General features: G+C 37.6%; 1 protein-coding gene across 18 annotated transcripts in view; it reads left to right on the forward strand.

Moving 5' to 3' along the window:
• The window catches only part of GRIP1 (glutamate receptor interacting protein 1), a 716,800-nt gene that overhangs the window by 404,668 nt on the left and 293,490 nt on the right, over positions 1 to 18,642 (forward strand). For 4 of the 18 annotated variants that reach the window (XM_016923071.4, XM_016923072.4, XM_054664152.2 and 1 more), the window contains exon 1: positions 17,773 to 17,834. The exons of the other annotated variants lie outside the window; for them this stretch is intronic. The gene's annotated coding sequence lies outside the window, so the exon portion shown is untranslated. Of the gene's footprint in view, positions 1 to 17,772; positions 17,835 to 18,642 lie in introns of those variants that run through there. 18 annotated transcript variants of the gene reach the window in all.

Raw genomic sequence — 18,642 nt, forward strand, 5'->3', positions numbered from 1 at the left:
CCAGGCCACATGGCAAGACCTTATCTCTACACAAAATTACAAAATTAGCCAGATGTGGTGGTGCATGCCAGCTACCTGAGAGACTGAGGTAGGAGGTTCTCTTCACCCAGGGAGGTCGAGACTAAACTGGTGAGCAGTGATCGCCCCACTGCACTCTAGCCTAGGTGGCACAGCAAGACCCTGTCTAAAAAGAAAAAAGGAAAAGAAAACCTAGTAAGCCAAGAAATTGCAACATTTATTCTGGTATTTTCAGAAGTTTGGAAACTGAAGCAGTAAAAAGAAAATAATTTCCTATTGAGGAAGGGGAATGAGGGAGAGAAAGAATGGAGGAAGAAAACTTTTACTTTTTATCTTTTACTATCCTGTACCATTAACATTAAAAAGAGAAAAACAAAACGATTAAAAGTAATATTAACATTACTAATAACAATAGCTACCATTTATTTCATGCTTATCATAATTGAGATACTGAACTGGGTATATTATGTACCTATGTCAATTAAATTTTCATACCTTACATTCTTCACCACAATTATTAAGGTGAAATTTATTAACCCAGCTTAATGATAAGGAAGCTAAACATCAAGATACCCAATTATAATATAAAAGACACAAAATATTATTTAGGAAGAAAATTTTTCAGCAACCCAGAATATGTTTCTTGTTGTATTAAGGCACATTTTAGTTCTCTAGCATTTGAGGGTTAGGCAGGGGAAGCTCTTACTGTGTTTATAAATCTCATTGCCCATTAATGAACCTGGGGAGATAATCATACCTGGCAACAAATTCTAGAAGGAATATATACTATGAATGTTTATCTAATATATGTTAGAGACTATAATTATAGTATGGCAAAAAGATAAAGTTATTTTTAAAACTCTTTCTCTGTTGACTCACTACAAAAGCCAAGGGCACAATATGATGTCATAATGCAGGGAAGTAATTTCTTCAGGAAATGCAGGTAGTAGAGTCTGAGCATACTGATTTTTGGAGCTCTAGCTCAGCGTTTCCCAACCTTTGTTCTTCATAAAACTAACCCTGCTAGATGTGAATAGTTACTCCATCAGAAATGGGTTCGAGTTAAATTGTCTTGGAAATGCAAAAAAAGAAGTAATCTCCCTTTTGTAGATTCAAAACCATATTAGCATATTAAAGACCCTTAGAAGTTTGATAGAAAATAAATCCAATTAATTTTGTTTAAACCAGTATTTTCCCAATTTATTTGGTGATAGGACCTTTCTTCAAGTAGCGCTAACACTGTAGAAACCAGATTTTTGGAAAGCATTCATTTATCTCAACACAGATTGGAGCATAGATGCACCAGCCATTCTTAGATCCTTAGAGTTTCAAATGCACACTTGGCAGGTGCAAACGGAAAATGTCGCAGTGAATTTTGAGAATTGCCTCCTGTGCCAGTATTCTCTGGTATTGTTTACAAAATTAGACACACATGCTTTAGAGTTCAGATGTGTAGAAGGCAAAGTTTTCACTTTGTTACAAAAATTTAGGAGCCTAACAAGTTCTTTCCTAGACAGAGTCTCCCCACTCACTTCTGCACAGAAATAAACTACAGACATGTCTGTAGTTGAATTGGACTGCTTCACCCACCCCACACATACCTCCAAAGTGCAGAGCTGTCTGCATTTTGAATCTGTCAAATCATTTCAAGTCAATTCTATCAAACCATTAAGCTCTGTGCTATGAAGCAAAAAGAGATGATTTGAACTCATAACATTTATCATACACTCTACTTTTGAATACAGCTTCTTCCTGAGAAGCCTGAAGCCTGGCAAGTTAAATTCTCTACATAATGTACCTTCCCCCCATATAGATGAATAAGTAAACTTTTGGGAAGAGGTTCAGTTTTTTATTTATATATTAGAGAATATTCACAAAATATAAGCATTTTATCATTAGTGTATCTATGCTAAGCTCTTTATGACAATAATTAATACAACTTCATAATAAAACAATGACATAAAGAATGATAGTCATCTTTCAATTTGGTAGAGCTTGTGGGCATAATTCCAATTGATCGCAGAACATTATCAAGTTGCTGTGATAAAGGTTAATGAGAAAGGGGATGCTATACCATTTAGAATTAGAATTTGATCTGTCAAACAAGCATTCTTATCCAAACTGATTCTGACAGCAGTATTATGGCACACCCTTTGAAAAAGCATTGATAGCCTGGGCTTTAATCCAAGATTGTACAGCTTGACTCATAGATGGTTCCTGTTTATGGAATCAAAGGCAGAAAAGTTCAGTGAACATGACAAAATGTCTAACCTCATCTCAATGCGATCAGGAAGGGTAGAGCAGTAATCAACAGTGGGAAACTAGCTCCTTAATGCAAGAGATTAGATTGAGTGGTTCAGGCTTACCATTGCTTTGTTTTTATGAAGAGAAACAGGATAGAATATCAAGTATTCTGGTAGGAAGAGGTTATTTTCATGAGATCTTTTTCAACATTTAGGTAAGCAATAGAAATTTTTTAAAGCAGTTCTTACCAAATCCTAGGAAGGGACGGGCTTGTATACCACAAAATATGGAAAATGCATCATGAAATAATTCACCCAATCATCTAAAGAAAGGTGTGCTTCTATGCTTCCCTTTGGAGAAGTTTTATAATATGCACAAGAATCTTGACTCATCAGCTGCTAGCAGAAATATATTAAAGTTCCCTTTTTTGCCCTCAAGGGAATATGATACTATGAAAAAATGTGAAGTTAAACAGGTTATGCATGATTTCCACCATACTGTGTTTAACTTGTATAGACTTTTGAGGGCCAGGAGTGTAGAATGGGGAAGTGGAGAGAGAGACTTCAGAGGAAGGAGAGGAAAGAAGCAGAATTTTTGACTATAGCAGGCAATGAACTGAGAAAATAACAAGGGGGCAGTCAGGATTAATAGATATTAGCCACAGTTAGAGGGAAAACCTCTCTAGAGGGGCATTTTGAATGGAGTAAATCTCGGTCTTTCTCAACCTGGGTTACTCATCTGAACCGCAGAACACTGAAAATGCTTTGATTGATTGTTTTCTTAATTCTTCCAAGGTTGGTACACAGTTAATATCATTCTACATGCGCAGGAGTATGGATACTTTAGAATAATAGGGCTCCATTCTCTCACTGAACCCAGGGTGGGAATGGCTACAGTGTTACGTATGAGAAGGAAAAGACCTTTGTTCTACATAAATCATTTCTGGCCAAAATTTTACTATCCCAAATGGTACACAGTGAAATCTTGAAATGATTACATTAAGTGCCAGAGACTTCTGGATGAATTAATCATTTGACTTAAAATGTCTTAAGGATAGAGATGGAAAGAAGAATGGGTTGATAACTATAGAAATAGAATACTGGCCATTGTACAGGCTTGAGATGATGCTACAGTAATGCTAAATGTAAAACTAGACAAAAACTCAGAAAAATATTTGCTTGAGAAAACGAAAATGTATGAATTATGTGATCTTTCCTATAACTCCAGTGAAATTTTAGACAACACCAAGGGTAAGATATGTGTTACATGGTGTTTAATATTCATATGGAAGCCCTCTGAGGTTTTGAAAAAGATTATGCTAAATTCTCTAGACAGGACTTCCCCCAAGTCAAATTGAAAATAGTAGTAAGTATGGTTTATTTTTTTTCCCATCTCCCCCCCCTTTTTTTTTTATGCCAAAATCTAACAAAGCTTTCATTTTCGTACAACCTTACTTTCAGAGCCAACTTTTTGTTGTTTGATGGAAGTAGTTCCTTTTTTGAGAAATCAACTCCTAGGGATTTTGATTGTTTCAGTGCTCCAAAGACTTGGCCTTTTTCACTGGAAATTTTAGATGACTTAAATCTCCAACAGAAGAACTGTACACTCTTCGGCCAGTTGATATTCAGCATAGGAAGCTCTTCCTGAAATTTCTCAAATTGGCAATGGAAGTTGCCTCCTAATCTGAAGGACAGTTCTGCTTTCAGATTACTGTATAGGAGCCATTTTTTAAAGTATTTCTCAATTTCTAGGTGCATCACAACTGGAAACTTAAACATGTTTCTGTCGTTTCCAGGAAAGCCATTATTTATCTGTATATTATGCTTTTATTTTCCTAAAATGATAACATTCATTCCAACTTCAATATTTATATGTGTTCAGAGTATAACTATTTATATCCTAGAAAGATAAGATGATATATTTGTATAATATATATATTTGTATACATGTAATACACATGTATACATATATACATAAATATATACACACATATAAACATATACACACAAATTTATTGGGTGCTCTGCAAAAATAGCCACTACTCTAATGGGCATAGCCCATATCTTATTCCTCTCAGTATCTTCAATACCTAGCACCTAGCAGGGAATCAATAATATAAATATAAATATCTGAATAAAAGCAAATTGACAAACTAATAACGTAGCCTTCTTTTCAAACATCACTTCATGCAGCAGAAATGTGTTATGTGCTGCCATATGAAACAGTGGGCTGAAACTGGTTAATGAGCAATGTGTATGTGAAATTGCTTTGTAAAATTTTGTACAATTATTAGGTAGTCTTATGGTTTCATGAAATATAAATGTTTAAGATGTTGTAATTATACAATACGAATCTTGTTTAACAGACCTTGATTAATAATAACTAATTGATACTTTGTTATTAGCTGATAGATAAGTTCTTGATTTAAATATCAATTAGAGGATAATTCATTAATTTAATCATTTTTCCTCAGTGCCTCAAACAGCATTGAAGGTTTACCCATGACATAAGAACAATCTGATAAATATTCCAATACTAAGCTACAGTCATTCATTTGAATACATAGGTGCATTATTGTAATAGGAGATATGTTATGATATTGATTTTGATATTTAATATTTAGCTATTATTTTAGGGTATGAATTTTATAGACCATTTTAATAGCCAAATTAAGGTTTGAAGATAGTCACAAATTCTAACACGAACACAATATTGATTCCTTACTTCAAAGACAGCTAACAGTTCACAAGAGAATAGTTGGGCTGAGGCCGTCGCATTTTATGCATTTAGGCATCAACATGAGAATCATAGAAAACAATAGATACTTTAGTTTTTCTCTCTAAAGAAGCATGAACATTGATTTATTTTGATGCTATCTTAGTACAGCAAATAGAATCATTTTAATAGAAAAACAACCCTTTGTTTATTTTGTGTGTTGAACCTGTGTGTTAACTCTATGCGTTTTGGGAGTTTATACTATATAAGACCATTTCTGTGGTCTAAAAGCAAGGTAGAACTCCTTTTTCTTTTCCACTAGAGAGAATTTACAAGAGAATTGCATGGCAACAAGTCAGCAAGAGTTAATAGTTATTGAGTCATCAGTGAGTATATGCTACAAAACTGGGTCCTTCAAGAAATATATCTTTAAAATGTCCATGTTTAGAGAACATACAAAACATACTGTCAGAATGAACAGCAATTTTAAATGTAAAAGAATTGTTCTATTAGATTGTGTACACATAGAGTTTATATTAAATTAGAATCAATACAGAGACTGGTGCATATGTTCTTTTTTAGGAGCTTATGAAATGGAAACACCTTAATATTCACATCCCCAAGGATTATGTGACACTGTATTAATGCATATGGAAATGTAACTTTTAAGTATTTTGTTATGAAATAAATAGAGCAAAGTTGTTTGCAAAAAGAAATGCACAATGACAACTTCATTTATTCATTCACAAATATTTATTGAGCACCTATGTGTGAGATAAAACTCTGGGTGGTGAGGGTTTACACAGCAGCAAATAAAATGGGCCTTGTCTCTGCATCCATGGAGCTTCACTTCTAATGGCAGAGTAAAACAATAAACAAATATTCAAATAAATGCACACTCAATGTTATGCAGAAAGTTAACAGAGGGTGTGAGGTTACAGAGTGAGGGGGAAAGCGCTATTTGAAATGGAGTAGTCAGGAACAGCCTCTGATTAGATGATACTTGAGCCAAGACATGAAAGCCACATGACTATCTAGGGTAGAATATTCTACACAGAGAGAAGAGCAAGTACAAAAGCCATGCAGCAGGAATGAACTTGGCGTGTAAGGATCATCACGGGGCACAGTATTGCTAGAGCAGGGTAAGCAAGGCAAGGAGTTCAGGAGCCGCTTTTTATTTTTATCCTTTTATGTTGTTGTTGTTCGTTTGTTTTTGTTTTTTTGTTTTGTTTTGTTTTTTGTGGAGACAAGATCTCACTGTGTTGCTCAGACTGGAGTGCAATGGCATGATCATGGCTCACTGAAGCCTCAACTTCCCAGGCTGAAGCAATCTTCCCCCCTCAGCCTCCCAGGGAGTTGGGACCACAGGTGCATGCCACCACACCTGGCTATTTTATTTTATTTTATCTTATTTTATTTTTATTTTTAGAGACAGGATCTCCCTGTGTTGCCCAGGTCTCAAACTCCTGGGCTGAAACAGTCCTCCTGCCTTGGCCTCCCAAAATGCTGGGATTACAGGCATGAGGCACCATGCCTGGCCAGGAGCTGCTTTTTAGATGAAGGATTTTTTTTTCTTTTTTTTTTTGAGACGGAGTCTCGCTCTGTCACCCAGGCTGGAGTGCAGTGGCATGATCTTGGCTCACTACAAGCTCCACCTCCCGGGTTCACGCCATTCTCCTGCCCCAGCTAGATGAAGGATTTTAAGTTGGTTGCTTATCATATCCACATGCAGTCATGCCCCCAAAAGGATACTCGCAAAAGGAATGGATTACAGGAATACAAGACTACAATTTTAATTACTACCGTATTTTACTTACTAGGCATTCCTTCACATTTACAAGGATCTTTTCTAGCTGCGAAGAGAGTCCTCATCCCAAACCTACGGTTAGCTTAGGTTGCATTAAGTTCTCAAAGTAATTTGCTAATTAATAGTAGCAAGAATCTTGTGTATCATTTGTATCATTCTTATTGATTTCTTTTGTCTTTATTTTTCAGAGGTTTTTTTGCATTAACAAATCAGTTGTATAAATATTCTTATATATATGTTTATTTATGTTTATTAACTTTTGAAATAATTTCGTACCATTACTTTCACTAATAAGTACACTTTAAATGTAGAGAATTCCCCCTTAAGGGTTTATCAGGACTTACTTTCTTAGGGTGTGAGAAAACTGTAAACTACTGACTAATAAAGTTTAAAATACCTTTTATGTTTCTGTAAGAACCCAAATTTAAGTTAAATTCTTGAAACATGACTTTTTCAGACATTTAAGAGCAAACTTTAAAATCCCCTAAAATAGAATCCCTCCTGTTGCCTTGGAGACATTACGGCCATCGTGCTTTGTCTGTTGTTTTTCTCTTATCCATCTAGGAAGAGTCATACATTTTCATGGCGATTAGGTTCATGCTAGATATGCAGGAATAGCTTTAAAATGCAGTGGAAAGGAAACCCGTCAGGGCTGGAAATTAAGTGTCTGAATTCATACAAACATGGGATAAGGGATGGTGTGGTTTTTAGAATCTGCTTCTCCAGCAAGGGTTCAGATGTCCCCTACTTTTAAGTCTACTAACATTACTTTCTAACAGAAGTCCATGTTTTCTATAAAAATAAACTTCTGTTAATGTAACAGACCTGAAAGATCTATTTTATCTAAGATGATGATGGAAGTAAAGCTTGAATAGAGGCTCATTTTAGGACAGAAGGACACCCTACTTGAGACATAAAGCCAGCCAGTCCCTGCCACCTTTTTTGACACTCTATTCTGTCCAGTTATGAGGATTGGGTGCTAAAGCTACTGCCTTCCCATCCCAAAGTCAGAAGTGGTTCAACCTCACCTGGGCAGTGGTGCGGCGGCGAATGGGGCGGGACCAGGGTGGTGGGGAGGTCCTCCTTCAGTACAGGCTGACAGCTACTTCTCATCATCATCTTCCTTTCAGGACCCTTGCTGATGATTATCCTTGATTGATAAATTGTCATTTAGAGAGCTGTCTTACATCATTTAAAGGTGAAAATTTGGTGAGGCAAATCTAACCTTTTGATTAATTCCCTATAACTGGCAATCCTAGAGTTAGAGTTAAAATGAATTGCTCCCATTTTTTTTTCTTGTTTACATCAAAATCAAACTGATTTCAATTTTTGGAAATATTTGCTGATAGTAAATTACACAAGAATCATGGCTGGTTCTACTAGGTCAATCTAGTATAGAAAATTGAGATTAGCAAGGTTTCCAGGGTATTAGAATTTTCTATTGGGATAAAAACCAAGTGAGACTAAATACTAAAAAGCCAAAGAGAAAGTTCATTTTCTTTAAAGTTCATGTGAATACTGCATTTCTTAAAAGTATCTGAGAAGAGGAGGTTGGGTTGCAAACTGAAATACCTACAAGAGCCAGGCATTTAATATTTATTTAATTAATAAATAAGTGCCATCCCCCATGACCTAGATACACTGTTTGCATATTAAACACCTAAGGATACAGCCTTTACTTTTGCAAAGAAATACGTTATTTCCAGTTTTGCATGAAGCACTGGGACCTTTCAGTCCATTTTAATTTTTTCCATCTTTCTTAGAAGCTAGGATACAGTGAAATATGCCCTACCATAAGAAAAACAACAGTGCAAGCAATAATCTGTGGTAAGAGACAATTGGTCTTGGTGTCAGAGAGGCACTGGGAAATGGTAATGTCACACTGGAAACTTACAGTCTGTTTAAGGAGGGCTGCAGCTACTCACCTTGATTATTGCTAGGCTGAAGTACAAGCCAGGTATTGTCAGATATTTAGATTTTGCAATAAAGCCCAGGATCTGTTTTTTTTTTTAAAATGGGAAATCTCCCAATCTTAAAAGATTTATTCTATTGAAAAAAATACACTGTTGGCTAACAAAATTCACTTATAGTTCAAATTTTGCCTGTGGCTGCCAGTTTCCAAGCTGTGTTGCATATTCTACAGAAAGAGAAAAAGTTGTTCATTTATTCATTTGACAATCATTTGTTGAGTATCACACCATGACTGGCACAATGCGGCTTTCAAAGATAATGAGACAGGCTCATTGCTCTCAAAAACCTCAGAGTCTATTGGATGCCTGGAGAAAAATTTATACTCAGAGTTCAATTATTCCCTATATATTTATAGGCATCAAATCAATACGTACAGTTCCAGTCCTTCACCTGATCTTCAGTATATCTAATTTCCCTCAAATATGATATATCAATACACTAGCTGTCCTTGTATTAACATGTATACATGTTCAAAGCATAAAAGTACAAAAGGCCGGGTGCGGTGGCTCACACCTGTAATCCCAGCACTTTGGGAGGCCGAGACGGGCAGATCACAAGGTCAGGAGATCGAGACCACGGTGAAACCCCGTCTTTACTAAAAGAATACAAATAATTAGCTGGGCGCAGTGGCGGACGCCTGTAGTCCCAGCTACTCAGGAGGCTGAGGCAGGAGAATGGCGTGAACCCGGGAGGCGGAGCTTGCAGTGAGCCAAGATCGTGCCACTGCACTCCATCCTGGGTGACAGAGCGAGACTCTGTCTCAAAAAAAAAAAAAAAAAAAGTACAATAAAACTGCAAAAAAAATTAGTGTATGGTGGATACGTGTCATTATACATTTGTCCAAACTCATAGAATGAAAAGTAGTTAAGAGTGAACCCTACTGTAAACTGTGGACTTTGGGTGATAATGAGGCATCAGTGTAGATACAGCTGTAACAAATGTACCACACTGGTGTGGGATGTTGATAGTGGGGGAGGCTGCGCATGTGGCAGGGCAGGAGGCATATGGGAAATCTCGGTACCCTCTTCTCAATTTTGCAGAGAACCTAAAGCCACCATAAAAAAGTCTTTAAAACAAAATAGAAAGATGTGCAGCATGATTTTATATGAATTGTTAAAGCACACAAAGCAATAGTATATAAGAACATCCAAATGTGGGAAAAGCATAAAAGTGCACAGCAGGAGGATAACAACCCCCATTTGGGGATAGTGGTTGCCTCTTGGGGGAACGGGGAGGGATATGAGTTGGAGAAGTTGATCCAGAATAGTATCTGGATCATTTTGTTTCTTTAAAAATATCTGATACAATTTTAACAAAAGATATACATTTGTGAAATCTTGATGATGAGTGTTTAAGCATCTCATGTCTTCTTCATGTTCCTGCTTACAATATTTTAAAGAGGTAATGAAAATAAAATAAGAATGTAAAAAACAGCATGACTAAATTAGATTTTTTTTCTTTATTCCTAGGGGAATGTCTTTTCTAATTTTCACCATTGCTTTAGTGGCACCAGCTTCCCAGACTTAAAATATTTAAATTTTCCCTCTTGTTTATCCCCAGTGGCTAACCCAATCTGTTCCTTATGAATTCTACCTTTAAAACATCTCTTTCCATCTTTATTGTACATAATGGCGCAGACATCCTCATGTCATAGCTTAACAACTCTCATCACCTCCCCAAACATCTGAGGACCCCACAGCCCTCCTCTCCTCCTTCCAGTAAATGCTACCACCTTGCTTATCACATCTTTGTCCTGCTGCCATTATTTAGAAATCAACTTCAACTTCTCTTCCTGGTATTTACATACCAGCATAGTTTGGCCCCATGTCAATTTATAAAGCACATTTCTCTCTCCAACTACTCCTAACTCCTCTTTTCTTAGTGCTCTGATACTTAACCAGGGACCAAGCAACATTCCACATTCAACTTCCATGATTTTGCATATGGTGTTTCGTTTTCACACAATTTTCCTTCCTTTTTTACCTTTCCAAAAATCCTCTCTACAAGCCTCTTCTGTAGGACTTGACCTATATTTGTTTTCCTTATCATGTTTTTGGCACAGATTGTATTCACTTAGATACTTTATTTTACCTTATCTTTGCAAGTTCATCTTGAATAGTTTTAGTTTGGTTTAATTTGGTTTTTTAGTCGTTTTGTGATTTTTTTTTCTTTAAGATCACTTCTTATTGTCCAAATTTTTTGTAGTTGTCTCCCTTATCACTGCTAGGGATTCTATTCCTATGTTGAAAAAGTTTCAATCTATCACCTATGTTTGGTGCCTGGTAGCTTTGTTCTTTCCCTCTACCCCAGTCAATCAGTGGTCACAGTGCTGAGTGGTGACCACAGCATTTTCAGCCTCTGTAGCAAGGATGTCCTGCCTCAGCCACTGGTTCCTGCAGTGATCCTGAATTCATTGACTTTTGCATGTGAAAGGCTTTTAGTCTCTGTTCTCTGAGGCTGTGAACATCAGGTCATCACAGCCTCTGTCCACTCCTCACCCAGTAGGACTGGACACCTCTGGTCTCTACTCAATTGTGTATATTTCAGTTCAAAGTTTGGTCCACAGAGGTATAAATCTTGTTTTTGAGTATAGATATGCCCCCTAAATTTTGTTTTAAATTTCATTGCTATGTGTTTAGCATAAGCAGCAGTCTGTTGGAGGTATCCACTGAATTGTGTTGATGTTTCAGGCAGTCGATTATCTTGGGTGGGGTTTACAGTGCATCCGCCAAAAGCTTATAGCAAATAGTTTCTTCCTCGTCTAGTGTGCGTCAACAGTTTCTTGGGTTCGATATCCTCCCACAGTGACATAAATGCTAAACTGCCAAATTTAAGCATGTAAGAAACTGAAGATAAGGCAATACTGGGCTAAAGCTTCTATTCTACTACATGAGATTAGGAAGTGGAGGAATGGCTAATACAGAGGTGTGAGATTGTTCACTGATTCTGTTTACCAAATAGTTCTCACTCTAGGTGATACTTCCAGGGGATAAGTTGGCAAGTACAAAATGCCTGAATATTCTGCAAAAATGTGAGCTGTTCAGCTTACAGGGGCACCTAATGTTTATAAAGGCCCTGGTTTTAACAATTTGGTATTTTACCTAAAAAGAGATATTTGGAAAGTTATGATGGGGTAATTAGACTGATTAAATATTAACACTTGTAGGAACGAGGTTTTTTTTTTTTATTTTAAGTTTAGAAATTCAGTGAAAATTGTATGTAGAAACGGAGAGCCTGAGATCTAGAAATCAATATCAAGAAATCCAAGGATTCAACTCTTACCAAGAGCAACAAAGCCATCACACCTGGAACAACCATGACTTTTCTGACAAAATCTAGTTGTAAGCAAATAGAATTTATCCCAGAACAACCAATTTAAAACTCTTTACTCTTGTACTCTTTTAAGATAGTCTTTTCTACCTCTGGAGTCTTTCAAGTAAAGCAACTGGCATTCTTACTTTACAGATCAAACAAGCTAGGGATGAAAAGCTGTAGTCTGTTTCATAACCCTCATCTGGCTTTCCACCATATGCAAGGCATACACAGGCCCTAATGGAAGTCCAAGAGTGTCTGGAGTGGAAACTTTTTATTGAATTCTAAAAGGCCAGACCAGACTTCTTGTTATTGAAATCAGCTTTGGTCACAGAGCAGGAAAAGCACCTGGAGTGATGGGGACATGGCCACTCAGATCAGCAGGGAAATGCTTTCTAGCACCTGCTGTGCAGAGCGTCTACCTCTATTTGTTGGCTCTAGTCATTAGCAGACTAATATGACCTGCCCAGTGCCAACTGCTAACTTTCAAACACATTTTTCTTCTCTCCCACAGCATTAGAATCTCCATGAAGGCAAAGCGCCATCTCCTACATTTCCTTGTTTTCTCCCTGTATTAGTCCATTTTCACACTACTATAAAGAAATACCCAAGGTAATTTGTAAAGGAAAGAGGTTTAATTGACTCACAGTTCCGTGTAGCTGGGGAGGCCTCAGGAAACTTAACAATCATGGCAGAAGGAGAAGCAGGCATGTCTTACATGGCAGCAGGTGAGAGAGAAAAGCCCAGGGGAAACTGCCATATGTAAAACCATCAGATCTCATGAGAACTCACTCACTATCATGAGAATAGCATGGGGGAAACCACCCCCATGATCCAATCACCTCCTAAGAGGTCCCTCCCTCGACATGTGGGGATTATAGGGGTTATGGTTTGAGATGAGATTTGGGTGGGGACACAGCCAACCCATTTCACTCCCATAGCTGCTACTATAGGACTTTGCCTAGAGATGTCGTGAAATAAGAATTTGTTTCAAGTCATTTGATTTTTCATTAAGAAGAATCACCTTTCCCAAAAGGCAGAATACTTCTCTTCCATTAAATTTCAACATACTCCTCAGAACCCCCTTTGCTTCATAGTATTTAAATTTTTCTCACAAGTATTTCCAGATGCCACAACCTCCACTTAGAAAACTCTCAAAATATGGTGTACATTATGGTAGGAAATGGATCTGGGCAGCCTGTGTGGTCCCTTCTTCATTCCAGTATTTTTTTCCTTAATTAAAAAAAATATTTAGAAGTGATGGATGATATTATTTAGTTTAGAAAAAAATGAATAAATGCTCCCCTCCCTCCTCCTCAAAATTAGGTCCATAGAGATTTTCCCCAAGCAAATGAATTTTTTTTTCCTCATTACCCAGTATTGTAAAATTCTACTTAACATGTTGCCAGTGTGCCGGTAAACAGTTATAGGCCTACAGATATAATCCTAATGTGCTTGTTTGCTCTTTTTCCCAATTAGTCATGGTGTATTAAAGTGAATAAAATCTTTTAAAGTCTTTCAGCAGCTAAATTTGCTCAAGTGTTCATATCCACGTTAAAAGAACAACAATCGTGAGTATTCTCTGATTTGGAAATAAAGAGGAATTGAGAATGCTGGGGAAAAAGCTAAATGACATCGGGAGAAAAGCAGTCCCTAGAGCAGAACACAATATCTCTCAAAGCTTAAGATTTGGGAAATAGTTTAAATTTTGCTGATGCCTCTCCTCCAGCCTCAGGCTTTCCTGAGCTCTACAGATGATTCCAGTGTGTGAAATAAACGAAGTATCGATCCTGCTTTAGGGTAATCCCTTCAACTATGGAATGTAAATTTAAGGAGATAAATGGATACAGGGAATGAAATTCTAGGTTTCTTTTCTCGGTGCTTAATATTCCAGAGTTGCTATACCACCTGTTGACTAGGCAGGCTGGAATCCCCTAAAACCAAAAAGTATATGCATCATGATAGGAAACAAATGTTCTACTAGGAGGAGCTAGCACATCATCTGGGTCATAGCAGGCAATAATAATTACTAACTGTGTACAGTAGTACTATGTACATATTGTCTTAAGTATTTTACTCATATTAACCCTTTTAGTCCTTACAGCAGTGCTATGAGTTGGGTATTTTTACCATGCTCATTTTGGAGATGAAGCAATTTAGGGAGAGAGAAGTTAGTTAGTTTGCCCAAGGTTATGCTGCTAGATTTGAAGCTGGTCAGTGTGGTGTCAGAGCCAGACTCCTAAACTACTGTGTATTACCTTTCTACATTGACAATAGAGATTTGTTGAATAAACAAGAGGCAGTAGGGTAGTAGTTTGAGGGAAGAGTTGAACCCTCAAGATTATAGGGTTTGCCAGTCCTATGCTCTATGTATTTCAAACACTGGTTTCTTCTATTCCTCATTCGTGACCATTAAGATCAGCTAATGGTCTAAATGCTGATAGTTAATCATAGTGACCAGCATGTGTAAGTTATCTCTCAAAGAAGGTATTCTTGATCACAGTGTCCGGTGATTGAGATAATGTGTGACATATTTCCATTAGGTCTTTTCTACCAGAAAGCTATGCAACTCATCTTACTGACTATATTCTACTAAAATTCAAATTCCATAACATAGCGTACTCACAGCTTGATTTTTGAGGGCTTATAATTTCTTGAGTCAGACTGAGAATAGTTAAGATGGTATCTATTTCATAAAACATACTTTATTTGCTTATCAAGTTCTTTGGAAAAAGCTCACAAGATTAAGAAATAAATCTGTCGTGGTGCTTCTTGTCTCCCCCAAGCAGCCTGAGATACAGGTGGCATAGATGGACTTGGGCCCATAAGATCTTTTAAGAATACTTTTAAGGGTATTCTTCTATCAGTGGCTTAAACTGAGGTAGAGATTTCTGAGAACTGCACAGGTGGAGTGGGATGCCCTCCCTTGGATGTGGAGCTACCCGCCATTGGGCACTTGGAAGGAAATGGCCAGTGGAGACGGTGCTGGCTTCATTCAGCTGCCGTTGGGGACGACAGGCGAAGCGAAGTGGACACTGTGGTGTAGTGGAAATAATATGAGCTCTATAACTCGCTAGACACATTCTCCTAGAGCCTTTAAAAACTTTCTGAGGCTCGGTTTACCCTTTCTGTAAAATAGATACAATAGCTAGCCCTAAAACACACCACTTTGGTTCATAACATAGAATTTCTAGCCTGCTCTTCCACAGAAGGAAAGGAGCCCAAGGAAATCTGATATATTCCTACATCCATATGTGTGTGATTTTACTATTTAATGTCTTCAACTGTGTTTCTTCTTCCTGACATATCGATTTTCCTCATTTCCGTGTATCTGAAACCTACGTCTTTTTCATGTCCTAGTTTAACTACCCTGTCTAAAATGAAACTTTACCAATTTCCATCAAACAGAAGTAATTTCCCTCTTCTCTGTGTTTCAGCCACTCTTGGGGATGCTCGATGGCATTTAGCATGCCTTTCCTTGGGTTACATTCATTTATGTGCTGCTTTTATCTTTCCTACTGGGCTACAAGCTCCTTGTGAGGGAAATAATGCCTGGCCCATCTTTGTATCCCTATACGGTGCTCAGCATGGTTCCTTGCACATTGTCAGTCAATAATTGTGTGTTTAATTGAATTGAATGAGAGGGAGAAACTGAACTTAGTACAGATTTCTGGACCTTTTTCTCTGCCCAGACTTGAGGGACTCAGCTTATTTGACTGAGTTTGACTTAGCCTAAGGTGATAATAAATACAGAGCTGATGGCTTTCTCTAGTCCCTCTACTTGAAATATTGTATATTCTTCAGGAAGTGGGTTGCCTCCTGGTAGATGCATGCACCCTGAGGATTTTATAGGATGAATACATTTTTAAAAATACTATCAAGAGAATCGAGCCAGACTAACTTCAAACATGAAATTGCTAGGGAAAATATCTGAACAATCTGCAATTTTATTTGATATACAGTTAAGAAATATATAGATTCTTTTTTTAAACTATTGCATATGGTCCTCTTGCTTTTTAAACTACAAGAATGTTCACTTTCTTCTTTGCTTAACCCCCTGTGAGCCTATACGGTGAAAAACCAAGAGAATGAATTTGCACTTTCCCACGTACATGATAAAATGAAAGTCACCAAATAAACTTGTTTATAAATAGTGTTCAATTATCAGGATCACTGGCGTATCTTACACATTGATTTTCTAGATTGTTTTAGAAATATTTGTCAACTTTCCTTTACAATGTTATTCATGCAACTAAGTGGATATAGAAAACGTCTTTAAATCTCCAGTTAAAATTGGACTTTGAGCTGTGGAAGCATACTGGACAGTCTGGTGTTAAAGATTTGCCATAAGTGAACCTCAAAAGTATTACTAACATGCATGATAATGTCACCGACTCTGTCATCAACTTCTTGCTCTCTGTGCATTCAGCCATTCTCTGATTAAATTGGTGACTCGAATACATTACTCTATTTGCCTATTTTGTTGCTTCTCAGCAGCTATCAATAAACCCAGCAGACTCCGTCTTTCAGAACATTTTTACCAACTGCACCAGTCACACTGGAATGCTTTATGGTGAACGGAGTATTTTGGCTGAAGTCCAGTTCAGCAAACATTTATTGAGCAACTGCCGTAAGCTGGGAACTACAAATACCCATCCATTCCTTATTTTGTTGGAACTTAGAGAAGGGAGAAGCCATATTCTCATGATCATTTGGTCAAATCATGATACATATGCAGAATAGAGAAAGGCAAAGCACTAAAGGATGAGGAAGGGAGAAACACTAACACTTACTGCATACCACGGCCCTTCCGGGATGATATTCAAAACATTTAACAATCTATATGGCCAGGCACCAACCAGGCAGAATGGGCATGAGCCACAGCCAGGAGCGGGGTCTGTGGAGCCAGATGGTGCCCCTTAAGTTGCTGGATCATGAGCAGGTCTGAAGGCTTCTAGGTGAAGTGGGCCAGGGCCTCGGTAGCAAGAAGGCACTGTTGGAGGGAGGGGGGAAGAGTGGGTGGAGGGAAGCAGCTTTTAGCAACTATTTTCAAAGTATTTCAATGTCTTACCCCTGAAATGGCTATGCTAGTGCAAAGCAGCAGGAAATCAAACAGAGGCAGCTACTCTACAAGGTCTAAAGATTATTAAGCAGAATTTAAAATAAAGGAATCATATGTTAGGGAGGGGATTAAAGCACACAGCTGGTAAAGATAAACTGAATTTAACCCAGGTCTCTTTAGTTCCAAAACCCATCATCTCTGATCTGTAATAGTAATTAATTCATACTGACAAATCCAGAGAAGGAGGAGGAAAAAGATGATCATGATTTACAAAGTACCTTTTGAGCAGGGCCTCTAAAGTCAAAAGATTTTTTACCATGATATCTCTAAGAATATGTGATGTTGGATTTGTTTGTTCCATCCCTAATAAGGGTCTTATTTGTCTTTTCCTGGTTAGCCTTCTTTCTCTTCCTTTCTTTTCACTTATATCAATTTCTTTAGACAAAAGTTCTTAATCTAGAATTCAGATGCAGGAGGACCATGAACAAGCCTCAGGAATCCTGGAACCCATTGCCTCTGTGTCTGCTAAAGTGCATTTTTGTGGGAAGGTGATTCATAGTTTTCTTCTGATTCTCAAAAGCTTCTGTGTACATTAGAGGAAACTGAAAAATATTCCACAGATGCAAAATTTAGGTATTATGATGTCGTATAATGTAACATTCTGAAAATACAACATGTCCACCTAAATTTCAAAGGGCTGAAAAAGTAAGTATTTAATCTTTGGTACTTATGTGTATATTATTGTCACATGAATGGCATTTCGCCCCACACATACCAATGAGTAAGTATATTGGAAACCACAGAACCTCGGCACCCAATTTTGGCAGACATTGATGCATGTAACTTGTGGTGAACGTTTAGAGGATTACAGGTCATCTGGGCAGTTACTGCACTCATAAGGCGGGAGTCTAGCACAATGGTTAAGTTCAGACTCAGAATCCACAGCTGGAGTTCAGCCTGGCTGTTGCTTCCCTAGTCTGCAGCTTTGGAGAAGTTACTTAATCTCTGTGTACCACCATTTTCTCATCTGGAAAATGAGGGTACTAATTGTAGCAACCTTTTATAATTTTGCAAAGAGAAAGTGATTGATGTAAGGTGAGAATAGAGAGGTCTACAGCTGCTGAACTCCTGTACCAAAGCCAGAGTATCACATGAGAGGACACCCTCTCGCCTGAATTCTACTCCTTTCAGCACTCACCTCTTCTTGCTACCTGGTCTCTATTTGCCATCACTATTATGCCAGGGCCCCCTGTTGGCTTTCATCTTGAATTTATATGTGACTTTCCTTATCCCATCAATGGGGTGGGGACAGGTGAAGGGAATGAAAACTAGAATGTGATAATGGAGGACTGCCGTCCTTTAACGTAGCAAATAAAAATATCTCAAGATTCCAGAACACTTGTTTAATCAAGTAAAACTGAAAACGAAGGAAAGCAGTACCTCTCTTATGTGGTCACCTAGCAAGGCTTATGTTCCGGGTTCAAGCAATTCTCCTGCTTCAGCCTCCCAAGTC

The sequence above is a fragment of the Pan troglodytes genome, chromosome 10, assembly GCF_028858775.2.
Source record: "Pan troglodytes isolate AG18354 chromosome 10, NHGRI_mPanTro3-v2.0_pri, whole genome shotgun sequence".
In the NCBI taxonomy this organism is placed as follows: domain Eukaryota; kingdom Metazoa; phylum Chordata; class Mammalia; order Primates; family Hominidae; genus Pan; species Pan troglodytes.